This window comes from Drosophila kikkawai, chromosome 2L (genome assembly GCF_030179895.1).
Source record: "Drosophila kikkawai strain 14028-0561.14 chromosome 2L, DkikHiC1v2, whole genome shotgun sequence".
NCBI lineage: Eukaryota > Metazoa > Arthropoda > Insecta > Diptera > Drosophilidae > Drosophila > Drosophila kikkawai.
Genome location: NC_091728.1, coordinates 32,535,211 through 32,553,244, shown reverse-complemented (window position 1 = coordinate 32,553,244; position 18,034 = coordinate 32,535,211). Strand labels below are relative to the sequence as shown.

Here is an 18,034-nt window from a genome sequence, read left to right as displayed (position 1 = left end):
GAGCTGCGAGTGTTGCAAAAATGCGTAGGGGAAGTAGTGTTTACTACATTTAACCCTAGCGACTCCATATTATTTGTAAGATGTGATTCTCTTATTAAATCACTATTAAAGTCACCTGCAAGAATAACATCTGCATATTTTGTTGACAAATCAGCTAGGATACTTTTAATGTTGTCATAGTTGGTCCGACAATTAGGCCGATAGGCGCACCCAATCAGCATTTTTGCAGTCTGTTGTAACTTATATTTAATTTCTACAAATAAATATTCCACAGAACTACAAGCAGGATGTTTACATACAAATTTGGACTTCAATTTTTTGTTCACATACATTGCAACCCCTCCACCATGACTTTCACGATCAGAACGATACAAGTTAAAGCCGTCACATTCAACTAAGACATCACAAATATTCGGGACAAACCATGTTTCAGATATACATATAACATCTATTTCTGAGTCGATAAAGAGATACCTAAATTCTTCAATTTTTTTAGTCAGGCTTTGAGCATTTATATGACAGATTTTTAGACCAGATCTCTGCTTTCCAAGAATGCGCAGTAACGCGCGGCTATTTTGACTATTTTGATTTATGTTGTCTTCCATGTTATATTAATAAATTTTGTAGCGTGTAACGTTAGAAAATCTGACGGGTTACTGAGGATCTGAGCTGCGGGGGCACGCTATAGTATCCGGCTCTAGCTCGTCGGCTTTGGGGGTGGTGGTCTTGCTTGACCCAGACCTCTGCGCTTTATTATTAAAAGAATCGAGAATTGAGCGTGCTTGCGACAAAATAAAAGGAACTAGAACTAAACCGGAATAGAAAACAAATAAATTCAGAAGGAAGGAAAGAGAGGAAGACTAGAGATTTGAAGAAAGAAAGTAAAGGATTGAGAAAGCTAATTTTGCGAGAACACGGCTGTTGTTGTGCTCGCGGTATGCCCACCCAACCTATGATCACCTTCCTTTGGAGGCATAACTCCGGTGACCCCTTCGGATACCCTACTCTCACGGATTCATCAGCAGAGTTCAAAAAGTTTTAGTTTTAGGTATTCATGATTTTAATTGTCTTTTCTAATATTCTTATAGCTAGAATAATCTAGGAACATTGTAAGGTAAGTATAGATATAATTAAAGGATAATAGATGTATTAATATTGACCTTAAATAAAACTTAATCGAAATCTCTCCAAGTGTAGCTGACCTAAGGAGGTAATCATTTTTCTTTTTAATACAAACAAAATCATACTAAATTCGCAGCTATATTTAGATTCACTTTAACTAACTGTAATTCAGTTTTAAAAATAATATTATTGATGAAATTCATTTACTTGTTCCAAAACTAAACTTCATTTTAATCGAGATCAATTATAATAGATTCCGTAATCTAGATTTTATTTCCATAAGTTAACGTAATAGTTTTAGATGAGAATGTAAGCTACTGATTTCGAAAAGTTGCAAAAGATAATTCATTTCAATTTCAATTTAAGGAAAGCATTAAGTTAAGGTCACTTCTCTCATTCAATTTGTCGAAAGAACACAATACCATTGGTTATGTAACTCACTCAGGATAATTCCAACGAAGAAGATCGATCTCCGGCGTGGTTCACTGAAAAGGAAATTCGACAGACCCTTGCTTCCTTCAACTCTATAACTTTTCGATGCCATTTAGAACTGGCCTTAATTCATCGCTACTCTAACTTTAACCTTTTCCGATTTAAGAAACTTTATAGATAGTTAAACTAAATTAATTCGAAGAATTTAAATTAATTCAAAATTCACACATTAATTTAAAGTATGTTTTGCCTCTGGGCACTTTCTTCACAGTATTCCAGAATTGTATTCGATTTGTTGACATTTGATTCGCATTTGTCTCTCAAAAATAACTCTGCTTCGCAGCATACTTAAATTGTTTTAATTCGTATAGATCAGATCGACTGCCACAAAAGCGAGAAAAAGTAGTTTGGTCAAATTCGTTGGGCCATGCCAAAAGACAAAAATATTGAAGTGAGGTTAAATCTGCTCGGCCACGGCAAAGGCACAAAAATATGGATGTGAGGTTAAATCAGCCATGACTCGCAGGTCAAAGTTTCGCTACAGGAACCATGAAAACACAGAGAAATCCCTAAACGGCTCCTGGTAGAGATGCGTTGCTCGATCAGGCAACGATGCGCTGCAGGATTACTCTCCCTTGAAGTTTAGCAGCGCAGCCATGCTAATTAGACATCCTTACGGCTCGTAAGCCCCTCCTAGGAGGCCACCCGAGAGGGGTGCTCCTTAGGACGCTCTAGAGTTCAGCAGAAGTTCTCGATGCTTGTTCCTGAACCCTCTTTAGCTCCTTTTAAAGCTCCTTAACTCGTTACGAGATTATTCCGTTCCGAGTTGACAATTCCTTAACTCGTTATGAGTTCATTACGTGGGGCACGATCTGTAAATGTAATTTAATTAAGACCGTGTCGCACTGGCGGCGGCTATGGCGTACCTGTGCCCCAAAAATCTAAATCCAGGGAGTTTTCCTCTCGGTTCTCCACTGATGATGGTCCCGGTGCCGACTAGGCGCCAGCGGCAGCGGCGAGGAGCCCCGTTTGGGTCTCGGCAGCGCCGACAAAATTTAAGTTTGCGATCTGTAGAAATTTCGAGGTTAAATATACCCAAAAATACAGACGCAAGCTTACTCACTGTATAAAAATCACTTGTGGCACTTGTTCACCACTTTATCTAACCGGATGCCACTTCGCGATTTAATATTTCGCACTTTACAGGCTTTTTAACTTAATTTTCTCGAGTAGAGAGACGCACGTCCACTTCTGCTGCCGGTTCAATGAAAAAGAATGGCCGCAGGAAATGAACTTGACAGCCTGGTCAAAGGACAACAATCTGGCAACGCTTTTAAGCTTGCCATCGATACTTAATCGATATGGCTACACCGATCTATTTCTGATCTGGTAACGCTACTAAGCTTACTATCGATACCTACTCGATATGGCCACACTGATCTATGTCAGATCTGGTAACATCAACCTCAGGATCTCAAATTCAAATTTTAATCGCAATTGGTTTAGATCTGAGATAAAATACTAAACGAATTCTGGTCTAGCCAATCGGGTAAGCACAAATCGAGACAAACTCTGTTCGTTTCTCAAACGAATTTTTTTAATGAATATTTCACTTTGCAGACGCTACAGGCGCCGTTACAAAGCCCCCCTGCCACAATCAGACTAGGGTATTTTTCCCCTAGAGATACCCTAGGCTGATACCGCCTGGAGCGACTTTACTGTCGAATATCCTTTGCGTGATAATTTCCCAGGACTCGACCTTGCAAGTCTTCTAATTCATAATATGAACTTCCTAGCTTTCTCCTTACCCGGGCTTTCACAAATGTGGGCCCGAATTTAGCGTTATATCCGGTTTGAAAGCAACTCTGCTTAAAATTGCGACGGAAAACTTCCTGTCCTACAGCAAAAGATACTTCTCGCGATCGCAAATTATACCGCTTTTCGTTCTGTTCGTGTGCTTTCTGCATTTGCTTAGTCGCATCTTCCCGAATCAATTCGAACGAATCTTGCCGATTGAACATTAATGAACGATCGTCTAACATGTTCAACTTCCTCAACAAGGAATATGTAGAACCTGTGGTTACCATATGTTGACCAAAAGCCATATAGTATGGAGTAGTCCCTATACTTGAGTGTATTGAGGATCTTAAGGCACAACATATTTTATTAAGGTACTCGTCCCAGTCCTTTTGGTCCGGACGTAGATAAGCTCTTATGCCAGCGATAACAGAACGATTTACGCGTTCAGACGCATTGGCTTGCGGCGAATGGACAGCCGTTAACGTATGAGATATTTCGTACTGCCGCATCAGTTTTTGAAATGCTTCGGAACGAAATTGAGAACCGTTGTCAGACACAACTGTTTCCGGAACTCCAAAAGTCATAAACAGCTCTCCTTCGAGATATTTAACTACGACACTCGCATTTATCTTCTTAACTGGTTTTAAGAAAATAAATTTAGAAAAATGATCGAGAACAATAAATATTCCGATATTTCCACTTCTAGAACGTGGGTACGGTCCAAGAAAATCAATGAAAATTCGCTGAAAAAGTCTAACCGTTTCTGGCGCTTTTCCCAAAGGCGGCCTAAGAACTTGACTCGGTGACTTCGTAGACTTACAAGTCTCACAAGAACTAATGTACGCTTTTACGTCAGGCACGAGTCGAGGCCAAAAATAGTATCTTCTCACTCGTTCAATAGTCTTATGTATTCCCCCATGGGACGCTAAAGGGCTATTGTGCGCTTGAAACAGAACTTTAGATACTAAACCGTTAGGTATCCATAACTTCCATGCATACTCATCATGCTTTTGTTCACCAGTTAGATGTTCTGCTTTTCTGTATACATATCCGTCTTCAGCTTTAAGATCCGGAAAGTTTGTTTTATTAGCATTAACCTTTGCTACCAAATCTTGATATTCCGGGGACTTAAATTCTTCTGAGTTTAAATCAATTAGTAAACCTTCTTGCAGATCTACAGCTGCTATTTCATCCTCGTTTACACGCGATAACGAATCAGGAACAACGTTCAAAATACCCTTACGATGTTCGATTTTGAAACGATATCTTTGCAGAGCTAATGCCCATCGAGCTAAGCGTGAGCTAAGGTCGTGATTGGACATGAGCCATTTTAACGAAGCATGGTCAGTTATGATTTTAAAATCATGACCTTCTACATAGGCTCTGAAGTCTCTCAGCGCTACTATCGCAGCTAAACATTCTTGCTCAGTCACAGTATAGTTGCGCTGAGCTTTATTCAACTTCTTTGAAATAAATGCTATCGGGCGCTCGTCTCCTTCTTCGGATACTTGCACTAGCACTCCACCAACTCCAGACTTGCTAGCATCACAATGAATGGCGAATGGTTTAGAAAAATCTGGGCTGCATAAAACCGGAGCTTGACTAAGGCGACTCTTTAACACTTTAAATGCTTCTAACGCTTCGGGTGTCAAGGAAAATTTTCGCTTTGTTGTCATGAGATCGGTCAACGGCGCAGCAATTGTTGCAAAGTTCGGTACAAATTTACGGTACCAACCACACAAACCCATAAAGCTTCTCAAGCCTCTCAGAGTTTTCGGCACCGGAAAATCAGTTATAGCCTTTACCTTTTCAGGGTCGGTTCGAATACCACCATCTCCTATTATGTGACCTAAATAGCGAACTCTCCGCATACAGAAATGACTTTTGCCAATATTGATCGTCAATCCAGCACGCTTGATTTGAACAGCTATTTCTCTGAGAACTCCCAAGTGACTCTCAAAGTCAGAAGAAACTACTAAAAGGTCATCCAAGTAGACAAACACTTCGTTCCTAAGATGCGCGGGAACGACTTTATCCATTAAACGAGACATGGTACTGGTGGCATTACATAGCCCGAATGGCATCACCTTAAATTGGTAAAGAGGCCTACCAGGGACTGTGAAAGCAGTCTTATCTCTAGACTGAGCTTCAAGTGGCACTTGCCAATAAGCATCTTTTAAGTCGAGACTTGTTATGAACTCGGCTTTAGGTAAGCGGCTTAAAATTCCGCTGATCTGGGGAAGTGGATACGCGTCTTTTTCAGTGAAACTATTGACCTTACGGCAATCTAAACAGATTCTCACTTTGCCTGGTTTGGTGACCATGACAATAGGTGAAGACCACGCGCTATCTGATTCCTCAATCACGCCTAGTTTTAACATTCTGTCAATTTCTTCATACATACTCTTCTCCACTGCAGGCGAAACTGGGAAATGCCGTTGTTTTATTGGTTTAGCATTCCCTACATCAATCGAATGAGTTATCAAGCTAGTCTTGCCAAGACCTTCATCGGTAAACGACGGAAAACATTTTATGACACTAGCTAGCTTTGACTCCATCTCTTCAGATAAGTCGTGTTGATCAACTCCGACCTTTCTGCCAACATCACTCGATTCGAGTTCTGATATCTGCAAATTCTTCGGAAGAAGATTATACAGCCTCCAAAAGTCTATACCCAAGTAAAGATCTTGTTTTAGAGAAGGCACTATATAAATAGTTAAAGTCTTTGATACACTACCATATTCTACATCAGTTTTCATTCTGCCTACAATACGTTGTGGACTTCCATCTGCCGTGGTAGCACTAATATTTAGCGACTTATACGCTTTTTCTGTCGACATTATCTCTTTAGCTAATTCACCGCCGAAACAACTAATGGAAGCACCGGAATCGAGTAACCCGTAAACAGTACGATCGAGTACCCGAATAGGCAAAAATGGACGAAGATCTCTAGTTCCAGTAGGAATACCACATATATATTTCAATCCGAGAGTGTAGTTTTTGACATTCTGCCAAAACGTTCTGATTCTCCTAGAACTTCGAGATGTTGATTTCTGAGTACATGATTCAAGGTAAAAGCAAGGTATTTTTGTTTCAGATATATCTTTGATTTTACAATGCAGTAAACTGCCATTGTTAATTGGAACGTCAAGTGTTTTAGATGGTGTTGCTTCTAAATCTGCAACAACCTTTAATCGGTCATTGTTGACTGATGACGTGCGGCATTCGAAGTCTTCACTTTGTGTTGCAACTTCGTAATGCCGAATTGCGAGTTTTTTGTACACTTAACACAATTCGGTTTATAAGTGTTAGCTGCTCCACAGCCGTAGCAAAATACACGCTTTTCAGACAGACAATCTTGGTATCTATGCCCCTCTTTGCGGCAATTCCAACACACCAAGGAAAATGCGTCAACTTCTAAATCGTTATCGGATTCGAATTCAACTTGAGAATCTACTTTCGAACTTAACTCCGAGACTTCTCGTCGAAAAGGAGTTACTTTAGTGTAACCGTGCGAATGTTTGACATCGTCAAGAAAAGCTTCGCGTCGACGACATATTTCTCTCAATTCGGGAACATTTCCAATATCTACGTTCAGTAGTTCGTGCCTTATTTCAGGTCTTAAATTGTTCTTAAGAACACGTGCAAGTTTTCGGGAGGACCATGGTGTCTCCAATTGATCGATTAAAACGTTTACACTGTCATAAAAACTGTCGAAGGTCTCATTAGGCTTTTGTTTTCGGTTTCGTATTAACTCTTCTATGTCTACATCGTCTCTTCTTTGACGAAATTGACACCGTAATGCGGAACATAGCCTGTCCCAATGAACTTCGGAAACTGATTTGTGGTAGCGCCAATAGAACTCGTTGGCTTTACCCTCAAAGAGAACGCTAACATGCCTACAGAGAACTGGGAAGTTTCCTTCTAACGTTTGGTGCGTGAGGGCTTCTACTCTGTAGATAAAATTATCTATAGTTACACCTGATCCTGAATATTTGATTTTCCATCCGTTCAGGATGTGAACTACTTTGTCGGGTCTATTTATGAGATCAGACGAAGAACTTCTATGAGAAACTGGCGATCCAGTGTTAGTCATACCCCTATTTACATTAGGTATTTGTTCACCACCGCTAGTTTGTGGTTGGATGGCTTCTACTAACGGTGTAGGCGTAGTTGACCTTTTGTCACCATTAGCAGCAGAATTAGTAGGTGTTGCAATAATACTTTTAACGCTTTCAACCACGGTAGCTTTCACTAATTCGGCCATTTTCTCCGATAAAATCGTGAGCAATCTACGCTCCATGGCAAGTAAAGTAATAGCATTAACGTTATTAATTTGGTTGCTATCTAACCTAACTGACGTACTAGGCATATCCTCTGATGGATTTCTAGTTTCTAAAACCTCTGCTTGACGACTTCTAGATTGCGATCGTGTTTGTAACCCTTTATTTTCTGCTACTGGTCTACAAGCGGTTTCGCAAACGGGACAGAATTCGCTTCTCTTAAAGTGTAGTTCTATACACTTCTTGTGGAACTCATGTTTACATGACGTTTTAAAAATGTCAGTTGCAGACTTGATCTCAAGTTTACACAACGGACAGACTGGCTTGGTTGCTCCCTCAGAGCCCTTGTCTGGAGAGTGACCTACTCCCATTTTAAGATAAGGTAACGATAGAGATAAGAGATAAGAGATTTCAAATAGCGATAATCAAGATACAATAACTCAAACCAACAACGAAATAAGATAATAGAAAAATAATACAAAAAAAATATATATATAACAAAATCTTTTAGAAATTTGAACTCAATGCTTGATGTCCCCGTGTCGTAGGGTACCGATTTAATTAGTGAACTTTCTCGGAAAATATAGAATTTGAAGAAACAGAGTGGTGTGGTTCGCATCTTCAAAAAAAGAATAGAACCAACAGAGAGGATGTCAAAATTTGCAAAAATATCAAACGGACAACGGCTTATTCGCAAACAAAACCTTTGTATTCCTGTTATAACTCCAACAAAATCTAACTCCTCTGAGGAGAAATGAAATTTAAATCTTACTGTTAGTCATTCGTGGATAGAGTACGTCTATATGACAGAAACTCTATATTCCAAAGCGATTGAATCTTACAAAAAAATTAAAATTCCCAAAGTTTAGTTTACGCAACGATTTGAAAAATTTGGACAGGGCCAGAAGATCAACCACGGTTCGATTCATCTGTATTTTCCTCCACCCAATTCTTTCTCACCTTTGCGTAATGAGGAAAATCTTTATCGTTAAAATTTAATCGTGGCCAAGAAGAAAACCCAAAGTTCTCATTCCTTGTTTTCCTAATCAATTAACAAATGAACGAAAAAAATTTTGAGAAGAAAATTAAAGTTGAAAATTTGAAAGTATAGAAAAGATTTTTGAATTTATCTATCTGTGAGTCTCAATGAGGTATTACTGTACTCACTGAGGCCCCACACGTTGGGCGCCACTTTTTTTCTTATTAATAATAAAATTATAACTGTAGCGTGTAACGTTAGAAAATCTGACGGGTTACTGAGGATCTGAGCTGCGGGGGCACGCTATAGTATCCGGCTCTAGCTCGTCGGCTTTGGGGGTGGTGGTCTTGCTTGACCCAGACCTCTGCGCTTTATTATTAAAAGAATCGAGAATTGAGCGTGCTTGCGACAAAATAAAAGGAACTAGAACTAAACCGGAATAGAAAACAAATAAATTCAGAAGGAAGGAAAGAGAGGAAGACTAGAGATTTGAAGAAAGAAAGTAAAGGATTGAGAAAGCTAATTTTGCGAGAACACGGCTGTTGTTGTGCTCGCGGTATGCCCACCCAACCTATGATCACCTTCCTTTGGAGGCATAACTCCGGTGACCCCTTCGGATACCCTACTCTCACGGATTCATCAGCAGAGTTCAAAAAGTTTTAGTTTTAGGTATTCATGATTTTAATTGTCTTTTCTAATATTCTTATAGCTAGAATAATCTAGGAACATTGTAAGGTAAGTATAGATATAATTAAAGGATAATAGATGTATTAATATTGACCTTAAATAAAACTTAATCGAAATCTCTCCAAGTGTAGCTGACCTAAGGAGGTAATCATTTTTCTTTTTAATACAAACAAAATCATACTAAATTCGCAGCTATATTTAGATTCACTTTAACTAACTGTAATTCAGTTTTAAAAATAATATTATTGATGAAATTCATTTACTTGTTCCAAAACTAAACTTCATTTTAATCGAGATCAATTATAATAGATTCCGTAATCTAGATTTTATTTCCATAAGTTAACGTAATAGTTTTAGATGAGAATGTAAGCTACTGATTTCGAAAAGTTGCAAAAGATAATTCATTTCAATTTCAATTTAAGGAAAGCATTAAGTTAAGGTCACTTCTCTCATTCAATTTGTCGAAAGAACACAATACCATTGGTTATGTAACTCACTCAGGATAATTCCAACGAAGAAGATCGATCTCCGGCGTGGTTCACTGAAAAGGAAATTCGACAGACCCTTGCTTCCTTCAACTCTATAACTTTTCGATGCCATTTAGAACTGGCCTTAATTCATCGCTACTCTAACTTTAACCTTTTCCGATTTAAGAAACTTTATAGATAGTTAAACTAAATTAATTCGAAGAATTTAAATTAATTCAAAATTCACACATTAATTTAAAGTATGTTTTGCCTCTGGGCACTTTCTTCACAGTATTCCAGAATTGTATTCGATTTGTTGACATTTGATTCGCATTTGTCTCTCAAAAATAACTCTGCTTCGCAGCATACTTAAATTGTTTTAATTCGTATAGATCAGATCGACTGCCACAAAAGCGAGAAAAAGTAGTTTGGTCAAATTCGTTGGGCCATGCCAAAAGACAAAAATATTGAAGTGAGGTTAAATCTGCTCGGCCACGGCAAAGGCACAAAAATATGGATGTGAGGTTAAATCAGCCATGACTCGCAGGTCAAAGTTTCGCTACAGGAACCATGAAAACACAGAGAAATCCCTAAACGGCTCCTGGTAGAGATGCGTTGCTCGATCAGGCAACGATGCGCTGCAGGATTACTCTCCCTTGAAGTTTAGCAGCGCAGCCATGCTAATTAGACATCCTTACGGCTCGTAAGCCCCTCCTAGGAGGCCACCCGAGAGGGGTGCTCCTTAGGACGCTCTAGAGTTCAGCAGAAGTTCTCGATGCTTGTTCCTGAACCCTCTTTAGCTCCTTTTAAAGCTCCTTAACTCGTTACGAGATTATTCCGTTCCGAGTTGACAATTCCTTAACTCGTTATGAGTTCATTACGTGGGGCACGATCTGTAAATGTAATTTAATTAAGACCGTGTCGCACTGGCGGCGGCTATGGCGTACCTGTGCCCCAAAAATCTAAATCCAGGGAGTTTTCCTCTCGGTTCTCCACTGATGATGGTCCCGGTGCCGACTAGGCGCCAGCGGCAGCGGCGAGGAGCCCCGTTTGGGTCTCGGCAGCGCCGACAAAATTTAAGTTTGCGATCTGTAGAAATTTCGAGGTTAAATATACCCAAAAATACAGACGCAAGCTTACTCACTGTATAAAAATCACTTGTGGCACTTGTTCACCACTTTATCTAACCGGATGCCACTTCGCGATTTAATATTTCGCACTTTACAGGCTTTTTAACTTAATTTTCTCGAGTAGAGAGACGCACGTCCACTTCTGCTGCCGGTTCAATGAAAAAGAATGGCCGCAGGAAATGAACTTGACAGCCTGGTCAAAGGACAACAATCTGGCAACGCTTTTAAGCTTGCCATCGATACTTAATCGATATGGCTACACCGATCTATTTCTGATCTGGTAACGCTACTAAGCTTACTATCGATACCTACTCGATATGGCCACACTGATCTATGTCAGATCTGGTAACATCAACCTCAGGATCTCAAATTCAAATTTTAATCGCAATTGGTTTAGATCTGAGATAAAATACTAAACGAATTCTGGTCTAGCCAATCGGGTAAGCACAAATCGAGACAAACTCTGTTCGTTTCTCAAACGAATTTTTTTAATGAATATTTCACTTTGCAGACGCTACAGGCGCCGTTACAATTTTAAAATTATTAGCATTTTATCAAAAATTATTCTAAATTTAAAGACTCCCACAATAAATATAAGCTTCCTATTACAGCGACTGTTTTTAAATATTACTAAACTTTTTAAATAAAAAATGCATTTTAAACTACGTTTAGGCGCGAAAAGAACTATTTTGTAAAGCTCCAACACTTGAAACTTCTAAAGTAAGGGACTCATTACCCCATCTCCAACTCCAGATGATCCAGATCGCCAAAGCTCTGCAAGCACCTAGCCTCTGCACCTACTCGTTCCTTCACGAATATCTCCCCTCGCCGAGTGAAAACAGCTGATAAGCGCTTTATCCGTTTGAGATGCATTGCTCGTTTGAATATTTCATATTTCGGTTTCGTCAGCTGCTCGTTTATGTAGATAAACGCTGGCGAGTCTAGGCCTATAAGCTTTAAGCTTAGTTGCGTTTTATTATTTCGCCGGAATGCAAATGTCCAAAGGTTCTTTACAAACAACACCTTCTTCGATCTCAGCATCTTTGTAAGTTTCCACTTCTGGGGTGTCAACTGTTAATTTTTCTATTCTTTCTCTATTCTCATGTAACTGTGTAACTGTTCAAACGATTGCTTTTGCACTGTGAGCGCGCCGGCAACAGCACTCTCCACTATCGCTTTTAACTGACCTTCGCTCAATGCCATTTTGCTAGCTTGGTTTGTTGTTAACCACGAAATTATTTCTACCGAGTTATTAATTTCTTCGACACTGTTTAACCTACTCTGCTGGAGCGCTGACCACTTATTTAAACCTGACACGAAGTCGTCTATAGGGTTATCACCGTTATTCATGTGATTTTGTCTTTGCACAAATAAATTTTAAGGAACAGTTATTTTCGTTTCGTTCAATAAGCGTTATACTTACAATGAATTAACCTAAATTAACGTAAAACTATAAAGTTATGATTTAATATATTATTTTATGTAAATTATGTAAAGAGTGGCCAATCTTGCTGTTGTTTTCTCCAGATGCTCGTTTTGCTGCTAGTTTTTATTTTAATTATTTAATTATCGTAGGCTCGATGATGTTGTTGTTGTCTTCAGATGCTCGGCTTGCTGCTAATTTTTATACCCTTGCAGGGTATTATAATTTTAGTCAGAAGTTTGCAACGCAGTGATGGAGACCTTTCCGACCCTGTAAAGTATATATATTCTTGATCAGCATCAACAGCCGAGTCGAACTAGTCCCTCAGTTTTAAAGCTATCTGAATGAAACTTTGCATATAGTCTTCTATATGCTCTAACTGCTATATATGTCGGAACGGGCCGGATCGGACGACTATATCATATAGCTGCCGAACAAATGTTCGATAAATTTTTGGAAAAAAATTATAACTTGGCTGTTTTTTTAATATTTTTGCATCATTTTTAAGATATTGCCATTTTATATTATTCCAGAATTTCTGTAAAAATTTTATGAAAATCGGACGACTATATCTTATAGCTGTCATAGGAACGATCGGAAAATGAATAGGAAAACAAGAACGGAAGCTAACTTCGGCACGCCGAAGTTTGTATACCCTTGCAGATTGGTTTTGATGTTTATTTTTTAGATTGAAATGCTGAAGACACTCACAAAACAGAGTTTCATTACATTTTACCTATACTTATTATGTTTACAGTTTGACAGTTACAGTTTTACATTCCCAGCTTTATATATTTTATACATTTACCGATCGCTTCTATGGCAGCTATAAGATATAGTTGTCCGATTTTTATGAAATTTATACCAAAATTCTAGAATAATAAAAAAAACGTATATCTCAGAGTAAATAAAAATGCGTTGAAAAACAACGAAGCTATAATTTTATTTCTATTAATTTCCCGATCGTTTCTATGGCAGCTATATCATATAGTCGTCCGATTTTCATAAAAATTTTACCAAAATTCTAGAATAATATAAAATGGCTATATCGCAAAAATATTGAAAAACAGCCAAGTTATAATTTTTTTCTAAAAATTTATCGAACATTTGTACGGCAGCTATATGATATAGTCGTCCGATCCGGCCCGTTCCGACATATATAGCAGTGAGAGCATATAGAAGACTATATGCAAAGTTTCATTCAGATAGCTTTTAAACTGAGGGACTAGTTTGCGTAGAAACAGACAGACGGACAGACAGACAGACGGACAGACGGACAGACAGACAGACGGACAGACGGACATGGCTAAATCGACTCGGCTGTTGATGCTGATCAAGAATATATATACTTTATAGGGTCGGAAACGTCTCCTTCACTGCGTTGCAAACTTCTGACTGAAATTATAATACCCTGCAAGGGTATAAAAATTATAACTTCGTTGTTTTTCAACATATTCTTATCTACTTTTAGATATGAGCTTCTTTTATTATTTCAGAATTTTGGTCAAAATTTTATGAAAATCGGAAAACTATATCATATAGCTGCCATAGAAGCGATCGGTAAATGTATACAATATGTAAAACTGGGAATGTAAAACTGTAACTGTCAAACTGTACACATAATAAGTATAGGTAAAATGAAATGAAACTCTGTTTTGTGTGTGTTTTCAGCATTATAATTTATAATATAAATATCAAAACCAATCTGCAAGGGTATACAAACTTCGGTGTGCCGAAGTTAGCTTCCTTTCTTGTTGTAGTTAGCTTTTATTTATATTTATTTAATTATCGTAGGCTCGAAAATCCATTTGGGCGCCAGTTAAGAGTTTTTGGTTTATAATTTCTTAGTATTATTTATTATATTATAATTATTTATTTGGACCGCTGTCTAGCGGGTTTGGCTTATTATATAATTTACACGTGACTTGTGTCGTACATGAGCGTGGTGATGACCGACGCGTATAATATCCAAAAATCGTCTGATCTAAGTACAGCAAGGTTTCTAATATTAAAAGCTCTATCGACTACCAATGATGTTCTTATCTCTAAAGCTTGCCCTAAGACTTCTAAGCTCCGATCTTACAACTGTATTTTATATTTTGTAAACAATTGTGTTAACTTGTATGCCGGCAAGAGTGTTTAAATTTTGTGCATGATTGAGCCAGACGCGGTCGAATGCTTGAGAAACGTCTAGAAATATTGCGCTGCAATATTCTCGATGTTCGAAGGCTGTGCGAATTTCTGATGTTATTCTGTTAACTTGCTTTATAGTTCCATGCTTTTCTCTGAAGCCAAATTGATGAGCTGGGATGATGTGAGCTCCCAGATAAGGAATTATGCGCTTTAGTAGGCATTTTTCAAATAACTTCGACAAGCATGATAGTAGACTCATTGGTCGGTAAGATGACGGAATCGTGTGGTCTTTTCCGGGCTTCGGTATCATTATAATTATAGATTTTTTCCATTTAGTTGGGTAATGGCCGAGACTTATGATCCCATTGAAGATTTTGCAGATGACCTCAATAGCACAATTCGGAAGTTCTGTTATAATTTTTTTTAGTTATTACATAAGTCATCGCCGGGAGCCCTTTTCGGCTTCAGTTCCCTGATGACCTTCGTGACCTCGTTCGGACGAAATGATGTTGGAGTAGATTCCGTTTCAGTTTGGTTTTGCGGTAGTTCAAATGGATGTGCAGCAGGGTTCGGCTGGAAAACGCCCTGGAGATGTGAGGCAAAAGTTTCGACTCTGTCTTTGTCGCTGCGGGCCCAACAACCAGATGATTTTCTAATCGGGGTAATGGTTTCAGTCGGAGAGCTAAAGTTTGGATGAGCTCTCCATAAGGGATGCTTTGTGCTGGTTGTCGAGAGTTTCTCAATATATCTTAATTGTGCATTTTCGGCATCTTGCTTCAAGTAATTTGTTGCAAACCTTTGGTGGAAGTGGTGTTTGATGCATTCTCTGATAAGGATGTCGGTCTCGCCGTGGGCTTTACCATCTGGATGATCTGTGCGGTGGAAGGTATAACCTCTTATATGAAAGTTGTATCTACTTGTGAGGTGCGTTTCAACCAGTAGCATGGCGTCGATGTGGCTTTCGTTTAGAAATTGTGTTAGTTCAAGTTTATGCCGTGAGACGCCGTTGGCATTCCACGTGGATATACGTAGATTGGACATTGATTATTTTAACTGTTGTGCTACAAGCATCTGTATCACCATATTCTGATTCTGGACAAGCGTTTGCATGGTCGTTTTCATAAATGACATGAGTTCCATCATACTTTGTTGCATGGTCACCATCATGGATTCCAGGTTGTTTTGTGGCTGCCCTGGGGCCTGCTGAGCATTTACTGAGTTTGAGGGGAGTGGATTTTGCATGCCTGTCCGTAGAGCTTCGGCGTAGGAGATGCCCGTGGGGGCATTTAGCGGACCAAAAGAAGATCTGGCTGCTTTGGCAAAAAATACATCTGGAGTAGTTTTTGAATTATAATACACATTTTGTGTATTTTGTTGGCGTGTAGCTGACGCTCTTCGCATACGACTCTTCAGCTCCTTGTAGACTACACAGCCTCTGTAGTTAGCTGTATGGTTTCCTCCACAGTTTCCACATTTTTTCGTGTTGGGGTCTTCTTTGTTCGCAGGGCAGTGTGCGGAGTTGTGGAAGTCCCGGTGTCAATCAAAAGTTTTATAGTTCTCCCTGCTATCTTTCTCTCTATGTATGGTAGCAGGGACCTGTGGCTAAAAAATGAACATGATCGTAACCCATTAGTTCGTCTTCAAAATTCTCAACCTCCGCTTCTGCCTCCTGTTGATATTCACCGGTATCTTCCTCACCTTGACCCATGTCATGAGCTAAGTGGTTAATTCTCTGCTGTTTCGGCCCTGTAAATCTTGCACTGCCACTATTTGGTCTTTTTGGTGCCTCTGTATAACCAACATGTGCCTGAGCCTGGTGGCCGTAAGTAGGTACCTGACGCCTGCTAAAATAGGGGTTCTTATTCTGTACGGGCATGATTGAATTCCCATCCCTATCCATATCTTTGATTGGTTTTCTGACCTCCGTCTCCCAAACTTCTAGAATAATTAAGGGCGAATTGGTAACGCTCGTGATTGGATTCAAGCTCCTGTGCTAGAGCGAGAGCTGTTGGTAGATCTTTCGGGCTTTTTGCAAAAAGAATATCGCTCAAAGATTTTTTTGCTCCGGTTATAAACACACGTAACGCGTCCACCCTGTATTTTTAATTTAGTGACATCGCCAAGGCACTATCGAAGGTCATTATTGTCTTATTAGCAGAGCTTGCAAATAACTGTTGACGGGGTTTTTCCTGTGCTCTCGTTGCGAGTAAAACCGAAAAAGATCATACTCTCTCGCTCTCGTTCAGAGCAAGGGAGTTTTGCTGTCTTCATTTCGGTTTTTTGTTGAACGCTTTTCGTTGAGCTCTTTTTGCTTCGGCCTTTCAATGAGCCGTGCGTAAAGAGCGGGACGAGAAACGTTCGCACACAGAGAGCCAGCAAAAGACCAAGGGACCGAACAGCTCAGCGCGAACGGTCTTCACCTTTGTTTGTTTTTTTTTTTTATTTATTTATTTTTGTGAACAAGTGTCCATATAACAAAATGCTATTAAAAAGAATAGAAAAGTTTTAGACAATTTTGTTTTTAAATCGCAACTAAACGTTTAAGGATTTGCTTGCCTATGCGTGTGAATGTATTCCAATACATACGCAAAAGACTTTTGTTCACTGACCACGGTTCATGGGACAACCAAAACAAAACAGAATAGAAAAAAACGAGTTCGCTCTGAACGCGCGCGAGCTGATTCCAAGAACTCATGAACGGGTGCTCTCTGAGTCTTTTCGTAAAGAGTGAGAGAGAGACATATATATGCAGACACCTAGAAACGGTCGACAGTTTTTTGCAAGCTCTGCTTATTAGTAAGTAAGGTCAGTTTTTTTTCGACCTCATCATAGAATTCGGTAAGAGTCATGTCGCCCTGTCGTAATGTTGATAGCTCCTGTTCGATCAGGTAGATCGGCCTCTTGTCGGCATAAGTGAAGTCAAGACGACTGATCATTGCTTTGAAATTCCAAAAAGTTATGTCCAAAGGTTCTTTACAAACAACACCTTCTTCAATCTCAGCATCTTTGTAAGTTTCCACTTCTGGGGTGTCAACTGTTAATTTTTCTATTCTTTATCTAATCTCATGTAACTGTGTAACTGTTCAAACGATTGCTTTTGCACTGTGAGCGCGCCGGCAACAGCACTCTCCACTATCGCTTTTAACTGACCTTCGCTCAATGCCATTTTGCTAGCTTGGTTTGTTGTTAACCACGAAATTATTTCTACCGAGTTATTAATTTCTTCGACACTGTTTAACCTACTCAGCTGGAGCGCTGACCACTTATTTAAACCTGACACGAAGTCGTCTATAGGGTTATCACCGTTATTCATGTGATTTTGTCTTTGCACAAATAAATTTTAAGGAACAGTTATTTTCGTTTCGTTCAATAAGCGTTATACTTACAATGAATTAACCTAAATTAACGTAAAACTATAAAGTTATGATTTAATATATTATTTTATGTAAATTATGTAAAGAGTGGCCAATCTTGCTGTTGTTTTCTCCAGATGCTCGTTTTGCTGCTAGTTTTTATTTTAAGCTTTTATTTTAATTATTTAATTATCGTAGGCTCGATGATGTTGTTGTTGTCTTCAG

The 18,034-nt window shown here is 39.0% G+C and overlaps 2 long non-coding RNA genes across 2 annotated transcripts; both read right to left on the bottom strand.

Moving 5' to 3' along the window:
* Positions 1–1,191: 1,191 nt before the first annotated feature.
* Positions 1,192–2,991, bottom strand: LOC138929647 (uncharacterized). The gene is made up of 3 exons (XR_011445877.1): positions 2,678–2,991; positions 2,481–2,622; positions 1,192–2,426 (listed from the first exon to the last, which is right to left on the bottom strand). It is a non-coding gene; the product is annotated as an uncharacterized lncRNA (long non-coding RNA).
* Positions 2,992–9,428: 6,437 nt separating this feature from the next.
* LOC138929651 (uncharacterized) lies at positions 9,429–11,177 on the bottom strand. Its single transcript, XR_011445878.1, has 3 exons — positions 10,915–11,177; positions 10,718–10,859; positions 9,429–10,663 (listed from the first exon to the last, which is right to left on the bottom strand). It is a non-coding gene; the product is annotated as an uncharacterized lncRNA (long non-coding RNA).
* Between the last annotated feature and the right edge of the window lie 6,857 nt (positions 11,178–18,034).